The sequence below is a fragment of the Pituophis catenifer genome, unplaced genomic scaffold, assembly GCF_029215685.1.
Source record: "Pituophis catenifer annectens isolate HBS135680 unplaced genomic scaffold, rPitCat1.0.hap2 SCAF_2, whole genome shotgun sequence".
Lineage (NCBI taxonomy): Eukaryota > Metazoa > Chordata > Lepidosauria > Squamata > Colubridae > Pituophis > Pituophis catenifer.
This window is the reverse complement of record NW_027256882.1, coordinates 29,891,282-29,916,858: the sequence shown is the minus strand read 5'-3', so window position 1 is coordinate 29,916,858 and position 25,577 is coordinate 29,891,282. Positions and strand designations below refer to the sequence as shown.

The window sequence follows — 25,577 nt, the reverse complement described above, 5'->3', positions numbered from 1 at the left end:
ACACAGATTGCGACCAGAGAGGTAGGAGGAGAACCACCGCAGAACGGTGCCCCCCACCCCCAACCCCGCCAACCGGTGCAACATGATACCATGGTCGATGGTATCAAAAGCCGCTGAGAGGTCTAACAGGACCAGGATAGAGGAGCAACCCCTATCCCGAGCCCTCCAGAGATCATCCACCAACGCGACCAATGCCGTTTCCGTGCTGTACCCAGGCCGGAAGCCGGACTGGAGCGGGTCTAGATAGACAGCTTCATCCAGGTACCGGGGGAGCTGTTGCGCCACCACACTCTCAACAACCTTCGCAACAAAGCGAAGGTTGGAGACTGGACGATAGTTAGCCAAAACAGCCGGATCCAGAGAGGGCTTCTTGAGGTGGGGCCTCACAACCGCTTCTTTCAAAGCGGCCGGCAGGACCCCCTCACTCAAAGAAGCGTTAACAATCTTCTGGAGCCAGCCTCGTGTCACCTCCCGGGAAGCCAGTACCAACCAGGAGGGACACGGGTCCAATAAACATGTGGTCGCGTTCAGCCGTCCCAGGACCCTGTCCATGTCCTCGGGAGCCACAGGATCGAACTCCCCCCAGATAACACTCTCAAGACCTGCCTCAGTCATCCCGTCCGGACATACCCAGTCAGAGGCCAGTCCTTCCCGAATCTGAGCGATTTTGTCATACAGATACTGCACAAAGTCCTCGGCTCGGCCCTGCAAGGGGTCATCCCGCGCTTCCAGATGGAGGAGGGAGCGGGTCACCCTAAACAGGGCAGCCGGGCGATTATCTGATGACGCGATAAGAGCGGCAAAATAACTAGATTTCGCCGCTTTTATCGCCACTAGGTAGGTCTTAATATGAGACCTCACCAGTGTTCGGTCGGATTCGGAGCGACTGGTCCTCCAACTACTCTCCAGGCGTCTTTTCCGGCGCTTCATCTCCCTGAACTCCTCGGAGAACCAAGGAGCTAGGTGAGTTCAGTGCCGGGTCAGAGGCCACAAAGGCACGACACGGTCCAAGGCCCCGGCAGCCGCACTATCCCAGGCGGCCACCAGGTCCTCAGTCGAGTCATGAGCCAGAGTCTCAGGAAATGGCCCAAGCTCCATCTGGAACCTATCAGGGTCCATCAGGCGCCTGGGGCGGAACCACCTGGTCGGTCCCGCCTCCCTGCGGCGGGGTGCAGCGGTTAGAAAGTCCAGTCGAGAATCAACAAGTCTCAGTCTCTCTCTCTCTTTTTCCCTCCTTCCCTCCTTCCCTCCCTCTCTCTCCGTCTATCTCTCTCTCTCTCCCTCCCTCCACTATTTGATTCCCTCCGGAGAAATTAAGATTTCAAGTACAACTAAAATTTAGCTCTCAGGTACATTCAGAGACTTTTATCTGTTATATCAAAGGAAAGAAAAGTGTGCTACAAGAGCAAATGGGGGTGGGGAAGAGAAACCAGGACATGGAATGCTTGCTGGGTACAGAGATAAGACTGGCTCCTGAGGCATCTTCTGCAGGATCACCGTCAACCCTGGCAGTGCCCTGGGATAGCTTGCTGAATTAACAAGACAACAGTAAAGAAATACGTTTATCTGAAATTTAAATCATAGGGCACATAACAAGAAAATGTGTCAGGGAGAATACACACCTTTGTTATGACCTATCACCAGTTAGTTTCAATGTGAGGAATTTCAATCACTCACAACTTGACTTCTCCCTGGTGGCACTGGATTTTTTTAACAGCACAACTAATAGGAATCATGGGAGTGTAATTAAGTAGCCACTGGAGGGCCATCACATCCTTATTACTGAACTACAGTTTTTACCACAACCCCCGAGTCTTCCTTCCTATCATCCTTCCTTCCCTTCCTCCGCTCTGTCTCTCTCTTCTCTGTCGGGGGGCGGGGGAGGGAAGGAACCCCTGAACTGGTGCTAGATGATGAGAATCTGACATCCAGAGGCTGATGAGCCACACACTGATGATCAGCTGGTCGGCAGAGACCCAAAGACCACCTGGCTGGTGGGGAGGCAGGGCATCACAAGGCAGGCAACCTGTAGTATCTGCAGGACAAGTGACTGACATCTGGGAGGCGAAAACGAGCCGACGCTGCTGTTGTCAGGGGAGAGTGGGGCAGGGTCACATTGTGGATCCACATCATAATGGGCTCCAGGAGGAGGAGACCCTGTCTCCCCTATTGTGAAACACGCCCTCCCCTGCCCACCCTCCCCCTTCACCTTTACCTTTGCGGTTTGCATACCCCCGCGGGCTGGAAGATAAGGGCGATGGCTAGAGGACGGGCGATGCAGGTGACACAGCCAGCCACGCAAGGAATGGCTGATAGGGATGGGGCTAAGGGCACGGCGGAATCCCACCACTGCGTGGGCCCAATACATTGCTTCAGCAGACCGTAGCCATCCCACAGGCTGTACTTTGAGGACCCGTGTACTAAAAGGTCAGGTCCTGTCCTTAGATTTTGGGTGGGGAAATGTAAATTTTAATCCCATCAATTGGCATTCTAGGTGTTTTGTTTGTGAATAGGCTGGCCTAGATTTCTTAATGGTCACAAAATATCCATCTCTAAAAACTTCAGGCATCTGCTGGAAACTGTTGTGGCTGCTTTCTGCCTTTGTTAGTATTTTTTTTCTCCATTTCTCCTTTGGGAAAATAAAATATTCTGCCTCTTTTTAATATTCTCCAAAATATTTCATTCTTTGGGTGGAGGGGTGTGTCTGTCGTGATTACTCCATACAATACACTCACACTTTTTGATCTAACTTTAAAGCAAAGGGAGGATGTTAATTGATGAAATGATCCCAAGAGCTTCAGCGGCATTAAAGGACAGGGTTTCAGTTGGAGGCTTTTAAGAAAAGACTGGACAGTCTCTTGTCTGAAATGGAATAGGGTCTCCTGTCTTGACCGGTGGATTGGACTAGACCACCTCTAAGGTCGCTTCCAACTCTGATACCGCAATTCAGCCCAAAATTTCACTGTTGCTAAGTGAGACATCTGTTAAGTGAGTTTTGTCCCATTTTACAACTTTTCTTGCCACAGTTGTTAAGTGAATCACTGAAGTTGTTAAATTAGTCACACAGTTGTTAAGCGAATTTGGCTTCCCTGTTGACTTTGTTGGTCAGAAGGTGACAAAAGAGGATCACATGAGTCTGGCACACTGCAACCATCATAATTATGGGTGTTTTGCTAAGCACCTGAATTTTGAACATGTGACCATGGGGTTGCTGCAGTGGTTGTGTGAAAAACAGTCAAGAGAATCACAGTGAAGCCACCCTCATAGGAAGGAGAACCAGTTTTAAATCATGTACCACAAATGGAATACAATCTGGGGAGAAAAGGAATATGTAGCAACTGACATGTTTCAATTTAATTGCTTCTTTTGGCTTTTGAACCATGAAGGTCACCTGCAGGGCAGAACAGCCTTTACATCTGAAGTTTTACATTGCTTTTATCACTACTCTATAAACTCCCCCAATATATTTGCTATTCATATGGTTTCTTCCACTTGCGTACCTCATTCTTGACACAATCTGAATAGACATGCTTGGTGCACTGAATTTCTGGAACTGTAATCGTGTTTCCCCAAAAATAAGACCCTGTCTTATATTTTTTTGAATCCTGAAATAAGTGCTTGGCCTTATTGCCATGCGCTCAAAAGCACGATTGGGCTTATTATCAGGGGATGTCTTATTTTGGGGGAAACAGGGTAGAAAAAGAAGAACATTGAAAAAAAGCCCTCATGTCTCTTCTCCGCTTGTTTTTTCCTTATATGAAGAAGCACAATCTCTTTAACTATAGTCTCAATGCTCCAATCCCCAAGAGATGATGGCTGGAGAATTCTAAGGCTGAAAATCTTGGGGGCACACAGGGAGAAAAAGGCTGGGACTCCTGGCACATAGCATTTCTATCATCCACCATCACAAAAATGCAAAGAACACTCCCAAAAAGTTTTTTACATAATAGCCAAATTTTTACAAAAATAAATATCCAGCAACTTCTTATGCTGAAAGCAAGATAGCCATTATCAAAGTAATATGTTCCAACTTTTTCTTTCCTCTGCTGCATCTAATACCATTGCATATTTGCCTACAAAAAATCAGGCAAATTCTATTTAATTTAATCAATTTAAATAGTCAATATCTCAGCTGGACTTACAATGGGACACTAGAAATGACATTCAAACGGTTTCTCTCCTGTGTGAATCCTCTGGTGTTTCACCAGGCTGGAATTGTGACTGAAACATTTACCACAATCAGGACACTCAAAGGGTGGCCGATGAGGTTAGAATGCTGACGGAAACTTTTCCCACAGTCAGGACATTTAAAGAGTTTTTCTGCTGTGAATCCTCTGGTGTTGAACCAGGCTGGAATTCTGACTGAAACTTTTACAACAATCAGAACATTCAAACGGTTTCTCTCCTGTGTGAATCCTCTGGTGTCGAACCAGGTTGAAATTCTGACTGAAACTTTTCCCACAGTCAGGACATTCAAAGGGTTTTTCTCCTGTGTGAATTCTCTGGTGTTGAACCAGGCTGAAATTGTGACTGAAACTTTTACCACAATCGGAACATTCAAACGGTTTCTCTCCTGTGTGAATCCTCTGGTGTCGAACCAGGTTGAAATTCTGACTGAAACTTTTCCCACAGTCAGGACATTTAAAGGGTTTTTCTCCTGTGTGAATACTCTGGTGTTTCACCAGGTTGAAATTCTGACTGAAACTTTTCCCACAGTCAGGACATTCAAAGGGTTTTTCTCCTGTGTGAATACTCTGGTGTTTCACCAGGGTGGAAAGCGTACTGAAACTTTTCCCACAGTCAGGACATTCAAAGGGTTTTTCTCCTGTGTGAATCCTCTGGTGTTGAACCAGGCTGGAATTCTGACTGAAACTTTTACCACAATCAGAACATTCAAACGTTTTTTCTCCTGTGTGAATCCTCTGGTGTTGAACCAGGGTGGAATTCGTACTGAAACTTTTCCCACAGTCAGGACATTCAAAGGGTTTTTCTCCTGTGTGAATCCTCTGGTGTTGAACCAGGCTGGAATTCTGACGGAAACTTTTCCCACAGTCAGGACATTCAAAGGGTTTTTCTCCTGTGTGAATCCTCTGGTGTTGAACCAGGGTGGAATTCGTACCGAAACTTTTACCACAATCAGAACATTCAAACATTTTTTCTCCTGTATGAATCCTCTGGTGTTGAACCAGGTTCCAATTCTGACTGAAACTTTTTCCACAGTCAGGACATTCAAAGGGTTTTTCTCCTGTATGAGTCCTCTGGTGTTTCACCAGGTTGGAATTCTGACGGAAACTTTTCCCACAGTCAGGACATTCAAAGGGTTTTACTCCTGTGTGAATCCTCTGGTGTATCACAAGGCTAGAATTGTGACTGAAACTTTTACCACAGTCAGGACATTCAAAGGGTTTTTCTCCTGTGTGAGTCCTCTGGTGTTTCACCAGGCTGTAATTCTCACTGAAACTTTTACCACAATCAGGACACTCAAAGGGTTTATCTCCTGTGTGAATACTCTGGTGTTTCACCAGGCTGGAATTCTGACTGAAACCTTTACCACAATCAGGACACTCAAAGGGTTTATCTCCTGTGTGAGTCCTCTGGTGGCAGATGAGGCTGGAATGCTGACGGAAACTTTTCCCACAGTCAGGACATTCAAAGGGTTTTTCTCCTGTGTGAATACTCTGGTGTTTCACCAGGTTGGAATTCTGACGGAAACTTTTCCCACAGTCGGGACATTCAAAGTGTTTTTCTCCCGTGTGAATCCTCTGGTGTTTCACCAGGCTGGAATTGTGACTGAAACTTTTACCACAATCAGGACACTCAAAGGGTTTCTCTTCTGTGTGAGTCCTCTGGTGGCCGATGAGGTGGGAATGCTGATGGAAACTTTTCCCACAGTCGGGACATTCAAAGGGTTTTTCTCCTGTGTGAGTCCTCTGGTGTTTCACCAGGCTGGAATTGTGACTGAAACTTTTACCACAATCAGGACACTCAAAGGGTTTCTCTTCTGTGTGAGTCCTCTGGTGGCCGATGAGGTGGGAATGCTGATGGAAACTTTTCCCACAGTCAGGACATTTAAAGGGTTTTTCTCCTGTGTGAGTCCTCTGGTGTTTCACCAGAGTTGAATTGTTACTGAAACTTTTACCACAATCGGGACATTCAAAGGGTTTTTCTCCTGCGTGAATCCTCTCGTGTGTCACCAGGCTGGAATTCCTACTGAAACTTTTCTCAGAACCAGGACATTCCAATGGTTTCTCTCTTGTATGAGTGCTCTGGTGTGAAACGAGATAAGAATTTTGACTTAAACTATCCTCAGAATTAGGACATTTAAATGGCTTCTTGCCTGTGTGAATCCTCTGGTGTATCACCAGGTTGGAATTATCGCAGAAACATTTCTCACAATCAGGACATTCAAACGGTTTCTCCTTGGTGTGTGTCCACGTTGCCATGCTTCCTAAAGAATTTACTGCATTGGGAGCGCTTGTAGGGCTTCTCTCCTGTGTGGGTCCTTCCAAGAACCACAATGGAGGTGTTCTGATCAGAGGTTTTGCCACATTTAGAGTATTATATGGTTCTTCTCCAGTCGGGATCCTCTCAGGCATAATCAGCTGTGATTTGCAAGTTGTATCTTTCCCACAACAGGCACATCTATGTAGCTTTTCCACAACTCATATTCCTTTGGAGGTCCAAAATATGGATGGTTCCTTGTTTAGCAGTTTTTATTCAAGCCGTTTTCTTCCTCCCAGAGTGGGCCTGCAACTCTGTCTGCTCTACGTGGTTTTCCAATTGACCTTTTCCTCCCCAGTAACTTCCAGATATTTCCCTCTTTTGCCCAATGGAAAAATAATCTCCCTTGACTTTTCATGTAATGTGTGCTTGAATTTCACACCCTGCTTTTCCCAGCTAGGAATCTCTTCCTGATTTTCTCTCGTTTTCCTCTCACTTGCTGAGGAAGATTAAGAATTGTGTGGCTCTCTGAAGGAAATGGAAGATATATTGATTTTTGGACTGACTTGCTTTGGTGTTCAATGTTGCTTGTTATCCTCAGTTGTCCAGAGTGCTCATTGCCATCTTCTTTGTCTATAAGATTCAAATAAAAATGTATCTTTAATTGTGCACGAAATGGCTGCAGAAGATGAGAAAAAAAGAAAAACTTTTACATTACAATGAAAAAGCAAACATGCCACAATACTCAAAGAAGCTCTTATACTGTATCAATCATGATTCATTTGACACATGGAAGACTACCCAGATCCAAGTTCGAATATCCATTCAATGATGAAATTCCCTTGTTGACTGGACCAATCACAAATTCTTAGCAATGCAAAGTGTTGTTTTCACATACAGTCAAGTGAAAAAGAAAGTACATTCGCTTTCATTGAATTTTATGAATTTACTTATCAGATGACGTAGAAGGGGCGTTGGTCCTACCTGATACGCTCCTTCTCGTTGAGTGGAGACAGCAGCCAGTGTGGGTACTACTCATCCAATCAGATTGAAGGACTGAGTCAGCCAACAACTTTAAGTCCCGCCCTTGTTGCCGGGCAGGCCCAGCTTTGGCGAAGACTCGTAAGACTGACTCGGCGTGTGGGCACAGAAGGCAATATCTGCCACCAGGTAAAGAAAAAGAGGAAGACAGACAGAAAAAAACACAGCCGGAGTAAGGGAGGGTCTGGCTGCTGTCTCCACTCAACGAGAAGGAGCGTATCAGGTAGGACCAACGCCCCTTCTCCATTGAGAGTGGAGACAGCAGCCAGTGTGGGACATACCCCAGTTCACTGTCCCGAGTTTAGGGTGGGAACCGGCTGGTCAGCAACAACCGTCTCCCCGGCAACAACACGCTGAAGCACCCGTCGTCCGAACGCCGCCTCCGCCGATGCAAATTGATCCAATCGATAATGACGTATGAAGGGAACCGGCGAAGTCCACGTGGCCGCCCTGCAGATCTCAAACAAAGGCGCCTGGGTCGCCCATGCAGCAGTCGTAGCAGCGCTACGGGTGGAATGAGCGGTCACTCGAGCTGGACGTGGAAGGGAACGAAGGTCGTAGGCCGAGGCGATGGTATGCCGAATCCAACGACAGACAACAGATGAGGAGACCTTGCACCCTTGGGTAACGGGCAGAAATGAGACAAACAGCGACTCCGAACGACGGAAAACAGATGTCCTCTTAATGTAGATCCGCAAAGCCCGCCGTACGTCGAGCGAGTGCCATCTGCGCTCCCGGGGATGAGCAGGATGCGGGCAGAAATTAGGCAGAATGATTTCCTGCGATCGGTGGAAAACTGAATTGATTTTCGGGACGAAGGTAGGGTCCAAGCGGATAGACAATGCTGCTATCTCCGATATACGACGGGCCGACGTTATCGCCACAAGAAAGGCCACCTTGCAGGTGAGTAGACGGAGACTAGTAGTCCGCAAAGGTTCGTACGGAGGCCCCGTAAGCGACTCCAATACTAAAGGGAGATCCCAGGTCGGGTATCTGTGTAATACAGGAGGACACAAATTCGTAGCCCCTCGAAGAAAACGCCGGATTAGGCGATGTTGCGACAATGATGGCAGAGATCCGCAGACCAGGACCGAAGACAGCGCGGCCACATGCCTGCGTAACGTATTGGAAGAGAGGCCTTGAGCCAGACCCTGCTGCAGAAAGCATAAAATGTCCACAATGGATGGCTGAAGAACAGAAACGCCAGACTCTGAACACCAGGAACAGAAGGCACGCCAAGTGGCAGAATAAATCCGATCTGTAGAAGGGCGGCGCGAGGCCTGCAATGTCTGAATAACGTCCGGTGGGATATGCACTGCTGTCAAAGTGCTCCGCTCAACCGCCAAACGGTCAGGTTGAGCCAGGCCAGGTCCGGGTGCAACAGAGCGCCCTGAGACAGAGCGTCGTCCTCGAGGGGAATGCGCCACGATGGGGCCACCGAGAGGGACACAAGGTCCGCATACCAGGGTCTCCGGGGCCAATGAGGCGCTACAAGGACCACTTCCGCCCGCTCGTACAAGATCTTGCGAACCACTCTGGGCAGGAGGGAGGTCGGGGGAAAGGCGTAGAGAAGACCCGCCGGCCATGGAATTCGAAGAGCGTCGACGCCCGCTGCCTGAGGATCTGGGAATCGGGCGAAGAACCGAGGCAGCTGAGCATTCGTGTGCGTTGCAAAGAGGTCGATAATCGGCATGCCGAACCGTCGAGACAGCTCCTGGAAGATCCGGGGATGGAGACACCACTCCGCGTTGTCCACTCGACGACGACTCAGCCAGTCCGCTTGGGCATTGTCCACTCCGGAAATATGCTCTGCCCGGAGAGAGCAAAGGTGCCGCTCTGCCCAGAATCCCAGTCGCAGGGCCAACAGTAGAAGCGACCTCGACCTGGTCCCCCCCAGCTTGTTCAGGTGCGCTTTCGCTGCAACATTGTCCGTCAGAACGAGGACGTGGGAGTTGGAGATCAGGTTTCGGAAGGCCCTGAGAGCTAAGAAGACCGCCTGTAGTTCTAGCCAGTTGATCGGGCGACGGGACTCTGCCGGGCTCCAAGTGCCCTGAGCCAACTGACCTTGGCAAAGGGCCCCCCAACCGAGGAGACTGGCATCTGTGGTCACTACCACCCTCTGAGGCTCCAGGAAAAACGACCCCGCAGCTAGGGCCGGGGAACGCCACCACCGCAGGGACCGACGAACAGCAGGAGGGACCGGAACCGGCCTGGATGAAGTGCCTCTGCCCGCCTTCTGCAACGGCAAGAGAAACCATTGAAGTTCCCGTGCGTGCAGCTGTGCCCAGGGAACTATGGAGATGGCAGAAATCATTTTCCCTAACAACTGGGAGAGGACAAGAGGGGAAACGGCTCTACAAGATTCCACCTTGGAAATTAACTGACGGATACCCGCCTGTCTATCGGGGGACAAAAACACCCTACCCCGAACAGTGTCGATAAGGGCCCCCAAATGGACCAAACTGGTGGAAGGGGAGAGGTGGCTCTTATCTAAATTAACCGAGAAACCATGGGCATCCAAAGTCTCTACCGTGAGGCGAACATCCGAAACTGCCTGAACAACAGAAGGGGACAACAGGAGAATATCATCAAGGTAGCATAAAAGTCTAACAGAACGGACACGAAGAGATGCCGCTAAAACAGCCAGCACCTTCGTAAAAGTACGGGGGGCCGAGGAGAGACCAAAGGGCAACGCCCTATACTGATAATGGACCCCCCCCCGTAACAAAAACGCAAAAAACGCCTATGGGAAGGAAGGATAGGTATGTGCAAATAAGCCTCCGTAAGATCTATGGAAGAGAGGAGATCGCCCCTCCGAACACCGGCTAGAATAGTTTGTAATGACTGCATTTTAAATTTCCGGTACACCACGTACCTATTTAAGCGTTTCAGGTCCAAAATGGGGCGCCACCCCCCCGAAGATTTGGGAACCAGGAAAACCCGGGAATAGAAACCCTGACGCTCCTGGCCCATAGGGACGAGTTGAATAGCTCTAATGGTCAGGAGATGCTGAACTGCTGCGTCCATAAGGGACTTTCTCTCCGAATTACGAGAAATCGTGCAACAGACAAAGGAGTCAGGGGGGGTGGAGACAAATTCGATAGCTAGACCAGAGCGAAGAGTGGCGAGGACCCACTGATCAGAGGTGGAACGTTCCCAGGCGGCCACGAAGATGGCCAATCTGCCGCCAATGGGAGGATCAGCAGTGTAATTAGCGCCGGCGACGGATGAAACGACCTCCTCCCCCTCGAAAGGGCCGTTTAGACCCAAACGATCTGCCCCGGAATCCCCTATCTTGTGAGCCCCGATGCCTGCCAAAATTTGTATACGGCCGGGGCGAGGGGAAGGAGGAGGAAGAGGGACCACCAACATCATTACCTCGAAGGTGGGGTCGAGGGGGATATGGAGAGAAGCGAGAATCCCCCCGTCGGAAAGCCGCCGCCAAAACTTTCCGTTTGTCCCTGGTTTCGGTCAAAAAGGGATCTAAAGCTTCCCCAAACAAACGGGACCCCCCAAACGGGACCGAGGCGAGCTTCCACTTATGCCTGGCGTCCGCCTGCCAATGTCGGAGCCAGGTCAAACGGCGAGCTGTCACAGCAGAGGCCAGCGATTTGGCAGCAAAACGAGCAGCACTGAGTGTCGAGTCCGCTGAAAACTGAACCGCAGCTACAATCTTATTGAGGTCATGCTTAATATGAGCATCCTTCGGTGACAATTTCTCTTGTAACTGGCGGAGCCACAACAAAGTGGAGCGGTTAAAAAAGGACGCTGTAGAGGCCGCCTTAATGGCCCAGGCCGCCCCTAGATGCGCCCTTTGGAGGACCATATCTGCACGGCGTTCATCAGGTCGTAAGTTCTCAGCAGGATCGCCCGGAACAGTGGCAGAAGACAGAAGAGCGGCGATGGGAGCATCTATTGATGGAAGCTGCAGAAGAGTGTCCAGTTCAGATGCGACATGGAAATTCATACGGTCAGACGAAGAAGGGATAGGGGCCGATCCCGGCGAAGCCCACTGTCGTTTTACGACATCCAGGAAAAGGGGAGGCGTGGGGATGGTTGTAATCGGTTTGGCCGGCTCAGCGAACATCGGGTCTAAAGTCCCGGATGGCACAGAAACAGAAGGTTGCGAAGCAGGGGAGGAAAGTCGAGCCGTATTGATGGCCTTGAACAGAAGAGACCTAAACAAGGCCTGCGGAAAAAGGGCAGTAGTCGCCGGCTGATCAGGTGGAAGGTTCTCGTCATCCGACAACCCAGAGTCACTATTGTCCGCATCCGACAGGGAGGAGAGTTGACTAGCTTGGGAGCAAGAAGGAGAGTGAGGCGCTCTAGAGGGTGCATGACCAGAAGAACGAGACTGCTCCGGTGAGGCCGACCGAACAGAGCCAGCAACATTGGAGGGACGAAGACCCGCTGCCAAAGTCTTTTGCACTGCAGCCTCAATCATCTTTTGCAGTTGGTCGGAAGGAAGAGGACAACTCACCGCCTCCTGCGGCAGGACTGGAGCCAAGGGAACCTCAGAGGAGTCTAGAGGAGGTGGAATATCAGGAACATCCTCATCCGGGGCCGGCGCAGCGACAAGATCCGCAGGAACAGGGCCCCACAAATTTGAAGTGGAGATAGTGACCGGGCAGTCCCTGAGAGACAACTGGTCCGGAGTAGCCGGTCGAGAACTCTGCAGCGGAGCAGAAGCCGTTGAAGCCTGAAGGTCAGAGCTCGCTTTGGCACAAAGTTGAGTGAGGACTCTGTCCCTCCGCTTTTCCACTTTGTCCAGCGCGCTGCTATGCTTCCTGCTCTTGTGATGGGCGTGAGAAGACGGGGCAACAAGTGACTGTGCAGGATCTTGGAACGAGGCAGATCCATCTTCTGACTGCTTCTGAGGAGCAGAGGTGTGCTTACGCCCATGTTTGGATTTGGTCAATGACTTCGGCATAATGACAGATCCCAAGACAAAAGCAGCAGTCGCAAGATGAGGACCAGGTGGGGAGCGCGGCAACTCCACTAATTTCAAGCCCTGAGCACACGATCCAGAGGGCGAACGGCAGGGGAGCGCAGCCACTCCACAAAATGGTCGCTGCAAGAGGAAGTCAGCAATGGAGACTGGCAAGGACAGCGGGGATAAAACAAGTCCAACAACCAAAGGAAGGGGGCGCGAAGCTCCACGAACCCCCGCACAGCCAGCCCAGTCAAGTGCAGTCCAGACAGTTGCCCCTTAAAGTTGCCCACAGCTTTCAGAAAGAAACAGCAGCTCAGTCACTGTCGCTGGGATGGTGGGGGGGGGGGGGGCGCGAAGCTCCACTCTCACAAACTTAATTGCCAAACAGACAGAAAGCCTTCCAGGAGCTGCAGCAGGGAAGCGTGCAAACAGAAGGAGCCTGCAAACTCGGCTCAGCTGTTGGTCGGCTGTCAGCGCTGCGGAGGAACAGCGGAAACGAAGGAATCTCCACTAATTAGCTCAGCTGGTAGTCGGAGCGGCTTGAAAATAGCGCTTGCAGCAGCGTGGGACGTGCGCAGAAGAGAAGCCACCAGGGATCACGAAGGCAGCAAATCCAGCTTCCAGAGAGGGTAAGGAGCGGTTCAAAGTCCAAAGCAGCAGGCAGAAATATTCTTTAAGAGTTCAAAAGCTGCGTATTGGAGCAGAGGGCGACAAAATGGCCGCCGCCACAGAAACGGCGCGAAAAAACGGCCGAGAAGACTATAGGAAAACCTGGGGGAAGCGATCAGCAAGGAAAGGGTCAGATCCCGAAGAAAAGGGGCTGCCAAGCCTGACAGGGACTCCCAGGAAGCCCCCCAGGGGTCCCCAAAGGGACAAATCAAAACGTCCTCACAGCAGGGGATTAACAGCCCTTAAGGGAAAACACAGGAAAAAAACTCACAAAGTCCAAAGGCAACCAAGTCCATAGGGAGAAGCAGAAGAAATGTCAGAAACAGTCCAGATTCAAAAAACGCCAATAATTCCAAAAAGGACAGATAGTTTGAAGAAAAACAGTAAGAGCTAGAGACCCACACGCCAGTCCAACTGAAGGACTGAGCCAAAGCTGGGCCTGCCCGGCAACAAGGGCGGGACTTAAAGTTGTTGGCTGACTCAGTCCTTCAATCTGATTGGATGAGTAGTACCCACACTGGCTGCTGTCTCCACTCTCAATGGAGAACAACCAGCAAAAACAGGAACAAAATTGTTGGCTAAAATAGAAGAGTATGGAAGAGTGGCCAGACTAAAAATTAATAAACAAAAAACAAAGGCATTAACGAAGAACCTTACAAACCTACAGGAAAAAGAATTGGAAGATAAATTAGGAATACAAATAGTAAAAAAAGTAAAATATTTAAGAATTTGGCTTTCCAACAAAGGGTCAACACTTAGGGAGGATAATTATAATAAATTGGCAAAACAGATAAAAAAAGACCTAGAAATATGGAGTAAGGTACAGCTATCATTTCTAGGAAGGATTGCATCCATTGAAATGAATGTATTACCTAGAAAACTATATTTATTCCAAGTAATTCCGATAAACCCAGGAAAATATTTTTTCAAAGACTTCAATAAAATGATTGCAGACTATATTTGGCAAGGGAAGAAGGCAAGAATCAAATAAAACATCTCCAGGACATACAAGGGAAAGGCGGATTAGGACTACCAGATTGGCAAACATACTATAAAGTGACATCACTAATTTGGATAAGAAATTGGATAGAATTTAAAAACAAAAGGATATTAACATTAGAGGGTTTTGACCTACAAAGAGGCTGGCACGCATTCTTATGGGAGGGAAGAGATAAACATCATGGATATTTTCAAAGCCACATTATTAGAGGACCTTTGCTTAAAACGTGGCAAGAGATCAAAAAAATGCATTATTTATTTATGTATTGGACTTGTATGCTGCCCTTCTCCCAAAGGACTCAGGGCGGCTCACAACACTAAGAACAGAAAACACAAAAGTTAAAAGACAAATTCAAGCAGAACATCCAATAAATAAGGTTAAACGTGGGAATACAAATTCAAATGTAAGATTTAGGAATTTAAAAAGCTACAAAATCGGTTTAGAGTCAACCCAGGCCCGCCTGTTGGAAGAGCCAGGTCTTCAAGGCCCAACGGAAGGTTCGGAGGTCGGGGATTATCCGGAGCTCCAGGGGTAACATATTCCAGGGGATCCCACAGAGAAGACTCTCCCCCTAGGGGTCACCAGTCGACATTGTCTAGCCGAATGTACCCTAAGAAGGCCAACTCTGTGGAAGCAGTCCGGGCGATGGAAGGCTACCGGTGGCAGGAAGAAAAAGTGCAGAGGAGAGCAACCAGGATGCTTAGGGGACTGGAGACTAAAACATATGAAGAACGGTTACAGGAACTGGGCATGGCTAGTCTAGTGAAGAAAAGGACCAGGAGAGATATAATAGCAGTCTTCCAATATTTGAGGGGCTGCTACAAAGCTATCTTCCAAAGCACTAAGGAGAGATTCAACCTAGAAATAAGGAGGAACTTTCTAACAGTGAAAACAATCAACCAATGGAACAGCTTGCCTTCGGACATTGTGGCAGCTTCATCACTTGAGACTTTCAAGAAAGGATTGGACATCCATTTGTCAGAAATGGTGTGGGGTCTCCTGCTTGAGTGGGGGGGTTGGATTAGATGACCTATAAAGTCCCTTCCAACTCTGTTAATCTGTTAAAAAGATTATTCATAAGTGGGAAACATTCAAGACAGTTGCCAATCTTCCCAGGACTGGACATCCAAGAAAATTCACCCCAAGGTCAGACCATGCAATGGCCAAAAAAATTACTAAAAAAACAAAGAGTTATATCTCAGACTCTACCGGCTTCAGTTAGCATGTTAAATGTTAAGATTCATAACAGTGCAATTAGAAAAAGACTGGACAAGTATGGTTTGTTTGGAAGGGTTGTGAGGAGAAACCCTCTTCTCTCTAAAAAGGTCATAGCAGCATGGCTGAGGTTTGCAAAGTTGCATCTGAACAAATCACATGACTTCTGGAACACTGTCCTTTGCACAGACCAGACCAAAGTGGACTTGGTTGGCCGTAATGCAGTGACACGTTTGACGAAAACCAAACACAGCATATCAGCACAAGTAGCTCATACAAACCATCATGCACTGTGGTGGAGGGGTGATGATTTGGGTTTGTTTTGCAGCCACAGGACCTGGACACTTTGCACTCTTTGAGTTGACCATGAACTCATCTATATACCAAAGTATTCTAGAGTCAAAAGTGATGTCATCTGTCCAATAGACATAGGATTAAGCAACAGGACAATGGTCATGAAACACGTCAGCAAATCTACAACAGAATGGCTGGAAAAGAAAAGAATCAAGGTGTTGCAATGGCAGTCAAAGTCCAGACCTCAACCCGATTGGCAGGACTTCAAGAGAGTTGTGCATGAAACACACCCACAAACCACAATAAACTGAAGCAATGTTGTAAAGAAGAGAGGGCCAAAATTCCTCCACAACACTGCAAGAGATTGATAGTCATACAGAAAAGAATTACTTCTAGTTGTTGTTGCTAAAGATGGTTCTACAAATTATTAAATCATACTTTTTTTTACACATGACTTCTCTGTTTTGGCTTTCTTTTTATAAAATAAAAGATGACTTGATGTAATATGTCATGTGTTGTTGTTCCTTTGTGATAGTATTAACCTACCTCTAAGAACTTCTAAGGACCAATTGATTTTTACTACGTCCCGATATATAAAATCATAGAAATCAAGGAAATGTTGAGATGGTAAGGACGAAGTTCAGGCCTCAACAGTCTTCTGAGGCCATGGAAACGTACACAGGAAACCACTAGCCTGTCTGTTAGGCACGTGACCAAAATCACAGAAGGCATGCTTGACTATTTTTATAATTTCTATAATTTCTATACCTTATGTGCCGTGTCCCAGCTGCCCCTTCTGTAATGAAGCAAAAGCAAAGAAATGTATAAATATCTGCCTTTCACTATGTTCAGGGTTCCTTCCTTCTTAGGAGGGACCCATCTTTATTCAGCTGAAGAAATGCTTATCAATAACTTCTTGATAAGAAGTTGGCTTATCAATAAACACACTTGAACTCTTTTATTTTATTGAGCCACACCTGACAATCTGCATGACACTAACTTTACAGATGTTGGGACTTTAAATGACCAAATGATGCCTAAAGCCTCTGCAAGATTTGAAGCACCAGTTATGCCCATGGAAGCCATGAACTCCAAGTAAAGACAGAAAATACTTTCCACATCCCCTTTGGTGACATCCCAACTGAAGTAGTCCTCACTTTCTGACTGCAATTGGGACTGGCATCTGTGTCACTAAGCATTTTATTTCCAGCTCCTTTCTCCTGCCTTGGAACCGGACCAGATTTTTCTTCCTACAATTTATTTAGATTTTAATGTGTATGCATTATTTTCTCTCTCTAAACCCCCCCCAGTTATGTCATGGTAAGGTTGGTGGCCAATACATTTTATAAATAAATAAATAAAACTGAACAGTCAAAACATTCAATAGCTAGTTTTTAAAAAGTGCTGGGTTAAGCACAGTTGAACCTGGTGAATACGCGGATGGGGCACTAATAGGAAAACATGGTGCTTGTTAGCTAGAAATGGAAGCAAAACAACCCAAAAAAGACCAGAGGCAAATAAATCCGATCTTGTTGCCCAGAAAACATCAGGTCCATAAGAGAAGAATTGAGTTGGGGGGACCTTGGAGGTCTTCTAGTCCATCCCCTGTTCAGGCAGGAGACCCTATTCCGTCCAGAACAAATGGCTGTCCAATCTCCCCTCAAAACCCTCCAGGGACGGAGCAGCCACAACCTCTGGAGGGAAGCCATTCCCAAAGAACCAACCTCCACTTGAAAGAGGCTTTTTCAATCTTCCCACCAGCAGAAATTGCAGCCCCCAGTTTCCCAGCCTGCAGCACCAGTGGGCTTCCATTTGGGGAGGGAAGGAACCTGCAGCAGCCGCAGCTGAGAGGCTTCAGCCCAGTTGCTTCTCCGCTTCCAGGCCGTGGAGGGAACCGAACAGCCCGACTTGCTCCCGGACTCTCCTCCCACCTGCAGCCCTCAACTCACCTGCCAGCTGCTGCTCCGACCATGGAAACAGCAGAAAAGCCGCTCTGCACACCAACTTCCTCCCATTAGCCATCCGGAAGAGGAAGTTCCTCTGCGCCTCTCCTCTCCTCTCCTCCCAGCCTTTCTAGCAATGCAGTACTCAATGGTTTAAAACTTCTTTTTTAAGCGCAATCACGGATGGCCCCACTGTATTGATGGTTTTCTAGGCACAGACGTTGCCTGACCGCCATCTAGCGACAGGAGGTGGAAAAACACTCCTGTCCAGTCTCCTCCAAGGCTTTTGGAAGATGTTTTCCATTCCTAGCAACCGACCTTTGCAACTGAGCCAAGTGAAAAAGTGAAACGTGACGCTTCTTAGCTTCGTATTTGGTGCCTTTGGTCAGTCTTGATGCCTGGCCTTGCAGTTTCCTAGGCAAAGGTTTTGGAAGTGGTTCCCTCCTTTTCCCTTTTCCTGCTTCCTAGGCCTCCGTACTTATTTATTAATTAATTAATTATTTATTAATTCAATTTATATGTCGCCCCTCTCCGAAGACTCAGGGTGGCTCACAATACACTTAAAATTATTATAAAAAACATTTAAAAATTAAAAACATTAAAACTCATTCACACCATTCATGGCCAGATCTCGCCGGATCGTAAGAGGGAGATTAACGGCCCCAGGCCTGCCGGAAAAGCCAGGTCTTCACCGCTTTTCGGAAGACCAATAGGGTGGGAATGGTCCGGACCTCAGGAGGTAACTGGTTCCAGAGATTTGGGGCAGCCACAGAGAAGGCCCTCCCCTGCGGGACCACCAGCCGGAATTGTTTAGCTGACAGGACCTGGAGACCAACTCTGTGGGATCTTACCGGTCGCTGGGAGCTATGCGATAGAAGGCGGTCTCGAAGATAACCTGGCCCTGAGCCATGTAGGGCTTTAAAGGTAATAACCAATATCTTGAATTGTGACTGGAGACCAATAGGGAGCCAGTGCAGCTTGCGGAGAATTGGTGTAATGTGGGTGTACCTAGATCCACCCACGACAGCTCGCACGGCTCTGTTCTGGACCAACTGTAGTCTCCGAACACCTTTCAAGGGTAGCCCCATGTAGAGCGTGTTGCAATAATCTAACCGTGAGGTGACAAGGCCATGAGTGACCGTGAGGAGAGCGTCCTGATCCAAGTAGGGTTGCAATTGGTGCACCAGGCGAACCTGTGGAAAGGTCCCCCTAGCCACAGCTGTCAGATGTTGCTCTAATCTTAGCTGTGAGTCTAGGAGGACACCAAAATTGTGAACCCATTCTGAGGGGGACAATTTCTCCCCCCACCCAGAACCATGTGGGGAACCACTTCCCTCCATGTGGGGATAGCTCCATTGAGGATTACACATTGAGTACGATTTGTCAAGCAGTTAGAAACTCACTTTGTGGTGGTGCTGCCTATCCCACGTTCTTCTAGCTTGGCAAGAAGTAGGTTGTGATCTACTTTATCAAATGCTTTACTGAAATCTAAGTATACTATATCTATAGCATTTTTCTGGTTCATTAATTTAGCCACTTTGTCAAAAAATGAAATAAAGTTTGGCATGATCTGTTTTTGATCAACCCATGTTGGCTACTGGTTATAACTTGTTTGCTTCTAGGTGTTCACAGATTTGTTGCCTGGATGTTTTCCAAGATGTTACCAGGTATTAATGTCAGGCTGATCTGTCTGTAATTTCCTGGATGTGTTTATTTTACCTGTTTTGAAGATGGGAACCACATCGGCTCTTTTCCAGTCCTCAGTTACAGGTAATCCTGAATTTACAACCACAACTGAGTCCAAAATTTATGTTGTAAAGTGAGGAATTTGTTAAGTGAGTTTTGCCCCATTGTACTAGTTTTCTTCCCTCATTTGTTAAGTGAATCCTTCCTATTGTTAAATTAGTAATACGGTTATAGCACAGTCATTAAGTGAATCTGATTTCCCAATTGACTTTGCTTATCAGTAGGTCACAAAAGAGGATCACATGACTCTGGAACACTGCAACAGTCATAAATGTGAATCAATTGCCGAGCATCCGAATGTAAATGACATGACCATGGGGATGCTTCCGTGTTTTCCCGAAAATAAGACCCTGTCTTATATTTGTTTGAACCCTGAAATAAGGGCTTGGCCTTGTTTTTTTTGGGGGGGGGGGTCTTATTATTTTCAGGGTGCAGGAGGCCCTGGGCGGCCTGAGCACAGCTCAGGGGGATAGGGTTAGGGTTAGCGTGCCACCATCAAACCCCTCTCCCCTTCTGCAGGTGTGTGGGGAATATGAGCAGCCTGAAGGCGCCAAGCCACGCGAGCACCTGTCCCGCCTTGCTCGCGCGAATCCCAGGCCTCACCACATCGATGTGGTTGACTCTCCATGCGGGGCTGCGGCTCCCTTTGTCCATCATCGCCTCTCTGCCCTGGCTGCCTGCAAAGCAGGGGTTTCCAGCCGGAGTTTGGAAGCTGCAGAGGCAGAGTTTGGAGGAGAGAAAGAAAGACTTCTGCTGCTTTCTTTATGTGCAGCCAGCAGAAGCAACAGAAGTCTTTCTTTCTCTCCCACAAATTCCGCTTCTGCAGCTTCCAAACCCCAGCCAGGGCAGCGGCTGCTCTGGGAGTGTGCTTCCCGCTCTATGGTGATAGTCACTGGAGGCCTCCCCTTTCCCCCTGCTCTTCTCTGCTCCAATCGCCCTGTGGTCCCTCCACCCAAGCGCTGACTGATTGGAGTGGCCGTGAGCAAGCCCAGGAAGCCCCTCTGCCTTGGGAGTCACCGGACAGGAAGGCGACCAGGCCAGACTCTTCCTGGGGAGGGGAGCCTCGCGGGACCCTTGCCCGCCCTCCCTTCTTCCTGCAGGCCCTGCTTACTCTTCTCTGGTGCCTGGTAGCGAGATGCTGGGCAACTGCGCCAAGGGCAGCCCCAACAAGTGCAGCTTGGCTGGCCCAGCCATGGCCAGCACTCCCTGCCCGTGGTTGAGGTTGGCCCTCAGTGGGCTGGCCAGAGCCTTCACAGGCAGCAGCAGCAGCAACACCTGCAGCGCCTCAGTCATCGCTGCTGAGAGACCTGCGCCCAGCTATGGGAATCCCCAGGCCTTCTGGGTGTTGTAGTTCTCTGCGACATCTGGCCCTGTGCCCCGTAGTGCAGCTGCTGCCCCGGTCCCACCAGAAGTGTGCATGCTGACTTCTGCCTGCCGCATATGGAGGATTCTCTGCTGCCGCCGCCCACACTACCAAAGAAGCCCCGGGGCAGGCGCTTGGTGTATGGTCAGTTCCAGGGTGACAGGGGGGCACAGGAGTTCGCAGGGATGTGGCTGCCTTGGGAGGGTTGGGGTGAGGGACCTGTGTGTGTGGGAGAGAGGGTTGGGTGGGGTGGAGTGAACATTGCTGCCGGCCCTGGATAACTCTCCGAGGTTGGATTGTAGATCTCTCTCTCTCTCTCTTTCTCTCTCTCTCTCACACACACACACACACACACACACACACACACACACACCATTCTTTCTTTGCGATCACAGCACAGACACCCCTTCCAGGATTGCAAGGCTGAAGGCTCTGGATGGAGCATTTTGGAGATGTGTGTCTGTGCTGCGACCCCAAGTAAAGAATGATTGGCAGGAAAAGGGGGAGGAGGCCGGCAGCTGGGGAAGTGCTCTGGAGATCTGGGTCGCTCAGCTGATCAGCGGGCAGCAATTAAGGGGCTGAACCTCCATGAGGTGACCGGGGAAGGGAAGGGCTGCCTCCTGTGCTGGCCACCCGCAAACCTTCACTGGGGCTTATTTTGGGGGGGGGCGTATATTTAGGCCCACCCCAAAAATCAGGCTTGGTCTTATTTTCAGGACATGTCGTATTTTCGGGGAAACACGGTACAATGGTCATAAGTGTGATAAATGGCCGTAAGTCACTTTTTTCAGTGTTGTTATAAATTTGGTCACTAAATGAACTGTTGAAAGTTGAGGACTACCTCTAGTTCCCCCATGCTCCAAGGACTTTGAAAAATATGTTTCAATACTTCTGAAATCACATTTGCTAGTTCCTTCAGAACTCTGGAATGTAGTCCATCCAGATCCAGTGATTTGAATTGATCTAGAGCTGACAGGTGTTCTCTTACCTTATTTTTGCATACAGGTAGTCCTCTAGTTATGAATGTAATGGAGCAGGGGTGGGTTCTATCTATCTTTACTACTGGTTCGCAACGGGCCACGCACGCTCTTCTGCGCATGTGCAGAAGCATTCTGATGATGGGGTCGGGGGGCGAACCCTCCCACCAGTTTTACTACCAGTTCTATAGAACCAGTATGAACTGGGGATACCCCACAACTATAATGGAGGCTGGTCATTCCATTCTTTGTAACTCAAGGATTCGTGGGAGTGAATCTCGTCATTTGAAGGTGATCACTCCCTCCGTTTGCCCAACCATTTGCTAATCGAATGTAAGGCTTGTTAAGTGCACATGATGTATCTTGCGGTGGGGAAGGCCAAAGGGGACCTAGGGAGGAAAGAGGATACCCATTTCAAACCACCCAAGGCCTCCCCCAACCCACAGATCCTTTCTTGTCACCTAAAGGCTTGATAAGGCCTCTGGCACCAAGAAAGCAGCCCTGAGCTTCTTTCTTGTTGCCAAAGCGCTTGAGGATTGCGACCCTTTAGGCTTCAGCAGCCCATTCCAAAAAGTCTTTGCCTGTAGGCGTAGGGTTTCATAGGGACACGCCCACTCCTCCCAAGCTCTGCTGGTGCCAAGAAAACGTTTTGCATATTGCTGGCAAAGCCTACATGAACGCAATCTCCCTGCAGACTTCGGCAACGAAACAGCAAATGGAGGGAAGGCCTGAAGGCCCGAAGCCTTCCATCCATTTGCAAATGTCTCAATTTCAAGACAATAGAGACCTAAAGGGTGAGATCACATGAGATCAGTAGCACAAGATCTCATGCTACTTATTTCACATGGTCTCGCAGTATTTGTGTAACTTCAAATGTTGGCTAAGGGAACACTCGTAACCCAGGTATTACCTGTATTTTAATTTGCATTCCTAACCTGTCATTTACTGTTCTGTTTTTGGTAAGTTGAGTCATGTTTTCTTTTTCGGAAAAAACACGTACAAGTTTCTTCTTTGGACCTTCTTCCAACTTCTTATACTCCTGTGAATTAGAGGTCTTTATACTTCTTATACTCCTGTGAATTAGGGGGGTTCTTTGGACCGGAACAGTCTTGTAGGGGCAGTGAAGAAGGAGAGGGGCCTCAGATGACCAAGAGGAACAGGCAAGTTCCTCGAAAGGTTGGATGGGGTCACCCCCCATCGAACAAGCGGTGGGGGTGGCGGCCATTATGACCGCTTTGAAGCGGGGGCAACCGGAATAAGAATTGTGCAGGAGCGGTGTTTGGATAGAGTATTGGTACCAGGTGAGTGATTGGCCAACTCGCAGGTAAAAAGGAAATTAAAAAAAAAGTTTAAAAGGTGTCCCGGCGAGGAAATAGCGGCTATTTGGCACTTGGGAATTTTAATGAAGGGAGAAGAACAAGTTAAAACACTTTTATTTGAAAACTTTTTATTTGGATTTGAAATTGGATTTGGAGAAACTAAAATTGATATAAGAAAAAGAAACCCGAGGGAAAATACTTGTTAGAGGATTTGAAATAATTTTGACAGTTTTGAGAGTTTTGAATTCTGAAGGAAGAACAAAGAGGAAGTTAAAATAGCAACAAATTTACAACTGGATTTAAATCTAAATTTGAGAAAGCAAGAAAAGAAGAAGAAAATTGAAAGAAAATATTTGATATGTGGATTTAAAATACTTTTGCAAATTGGATACTTTGTGTCTCTGAAAATTGTGGATTGGAGAGAGACATCTACCGGTGGAAAGAAAGCACTACAATGAATAGCTTGAAAATTGGAAAAAATAACTATAGTGACCTTGCGCACTGCAAGAGTTGTGAGAAAAATTAAGGAGTATTTGTTTTTACTCAAATTGCTTGGCCTCGACTGCTAAAGGAGGTGGAAAACAAAAACCAGCTGGACATAAGTATATGGACTTAAATTTTAATTAAATACAAGCTAAAATATCAATATGTGTCAGGAATTAATTGAGATGGTTAAAAATATGTGTGAATCATTAAAGGTTAATAAAAAGTCAGAAATTTTGTTAGAACATACTCAACAGGACAGAGATCATAAATGAGAAGCAAGAAAATAATATTGTAGGCAAAGAAAGTGGAAGTAAAAATGATTATACTGGGATTAACGGTGGCAAAAAAGGAAGGGATAGGAGGAAATATTTGCTAAAAAAGAAGCAAGCAAAGGGAAGAGGAGGAAATGGGAACAGATTAGACAAAAATGTGGGGCGAACTATGCGAGTAATAGACCTAAAAGTAAGAGAAAGGATTCAGAAGAAAAGATATAATAATTATAAAAATAATGAAAAGAAGAAGAAGAAGACAAGAGAATGGGATAAAGGGAGAAAAACATTAAGACGTGGAATACTGGAGGGACCAAAAGAAAATGTTTAAAAGGGGAAGAATAGCGGAAAGGAGGAAGGGAAATAAGATATATAATAATAGAGCTAAAGGGACTGTATTAATATTAGTAATTGTGAAATAAAGATGACGATATATATTGTGTATTGTAAAATGAACAGTGGATGAAATATGAAGTGATAATTTGGTCCACTTATGAAAATAATTGAAATTAAGAGATAAACTTGAAATTATGGGATTATGGGAGCGACGGGGTGCTCCCATGTGACACCTCTGCTGCGCAAGCTGCACTGGCTTCCTGTGGTCTTCTGGGTGCGCTTCAAGGTGTTGGTGACCACCTTTAAATCGCTCCATGGCTTAGGGCCAGGGTATCTACAAGACCGCTTTCTGCCGCCAATAGCCTCCCACCAGCCAGTTCACTCGCACAGAGAGGGCCTCGTCAGGGTGCCGTCGGCCAGACAATGTCGGTTGGTGACCACCAGGGGGAGAGCCTTCTCTGTGGCGGCATCTGCCCTCTGGAACAACCTACCTCCAGAAATACGCACAATACCAGACCTCCGGACTTTTCGTCGGGCCCTAAAAACACATCTATTTCATCTAGCCGGGCAGTCTTTCATCCCATCCTTGCAGTTCTAATTTGTAATTGGTTTTAACTGGGTTGTTTTAAATTGATGGCCAAAATTATTTAATGTCTTTTAAACTGCTTTTAAATTTTATATGTTGTGTTTTACCGTGGCTGTTCACCGCCCTGAGTCCTGTTGGAGAAGGACGGTATACAAATAAAATAAATAAATGAATGAATGAATAAATAAATGTAAAAAAGTGTGATGGGGATTTTACATGATGTGTTGTAAGTAATGAAATAAGACAATTAATTGATGCTATAATAAGAAATCAGGAATTAAGAATGGAAAATGATATTGCTTAAGTTAAAGGGTTTCAATACAAAAATTGAATAAGATGAAACACATTGTTTATAGCTAAACAAAAGGGGATGAGGATTTTGAGAAATAAGATAATTAATTGAAATAAGGTTAAGAAATTAGGATGTGAAGGGCAGATGGTAATATTGTTTATATATTATATATTAAGAAGAGATTAAGATAAAATAAAGTAGAGAAAAAGAAAATAATGGCAGAAATTGAAATATGCAAATTGTATTTGGAGAAACTAAAAAAGTAGATTGGAACAGATTACAAAATATATATAATTATAAGTTGTAAAAGATGTGACCTGGTCAATACTCTGTGCATAAAATATGTATGTAACAGGAAATTTTTAATAAAACTTGTTCATGAAAAGAAAAGAAAAGAAAAGAAAAGAAAAGAAAAGAAAAGAAAAGAAAAGAAAAGAAAAGAAAAATGTCAAGGAAACAAGGCAGTGATTTAGGTTCAACACTCTTCATACGTTACATAAATGACATTTGTGATCATATTAAAAGCAACTGCGTTATCTTCACTGATGATGTTAAACTATTCAACACCACCGACAATGCAACTACCCTTCAAAAAAACCTTGACTATGTGTCAGATTGGTCTAACAAGTGGCAACTTCAAATCTCAACCAATAAATGCTCTGCCTTG

General features: G+C 47.1%; 1 protein-coding gene and 1 pseudogene across 1 annotated transcript in view; one reads left to right on the top strand and one right to left on the bottom strand.

The window, feature by feature from the left end:
- LOC139310059 (uncharacterized) overlaps window positions 1–25,577 on the top strand; it is a 649,177-nt gene that overhangs the window by 210,862 nt on the left and 412,738 nt on the right.
- LOC139311996 (zinc finger protein 850-like) lies at window positions 3,443–7,023 on the bottom strand (annotated as a pseudogene).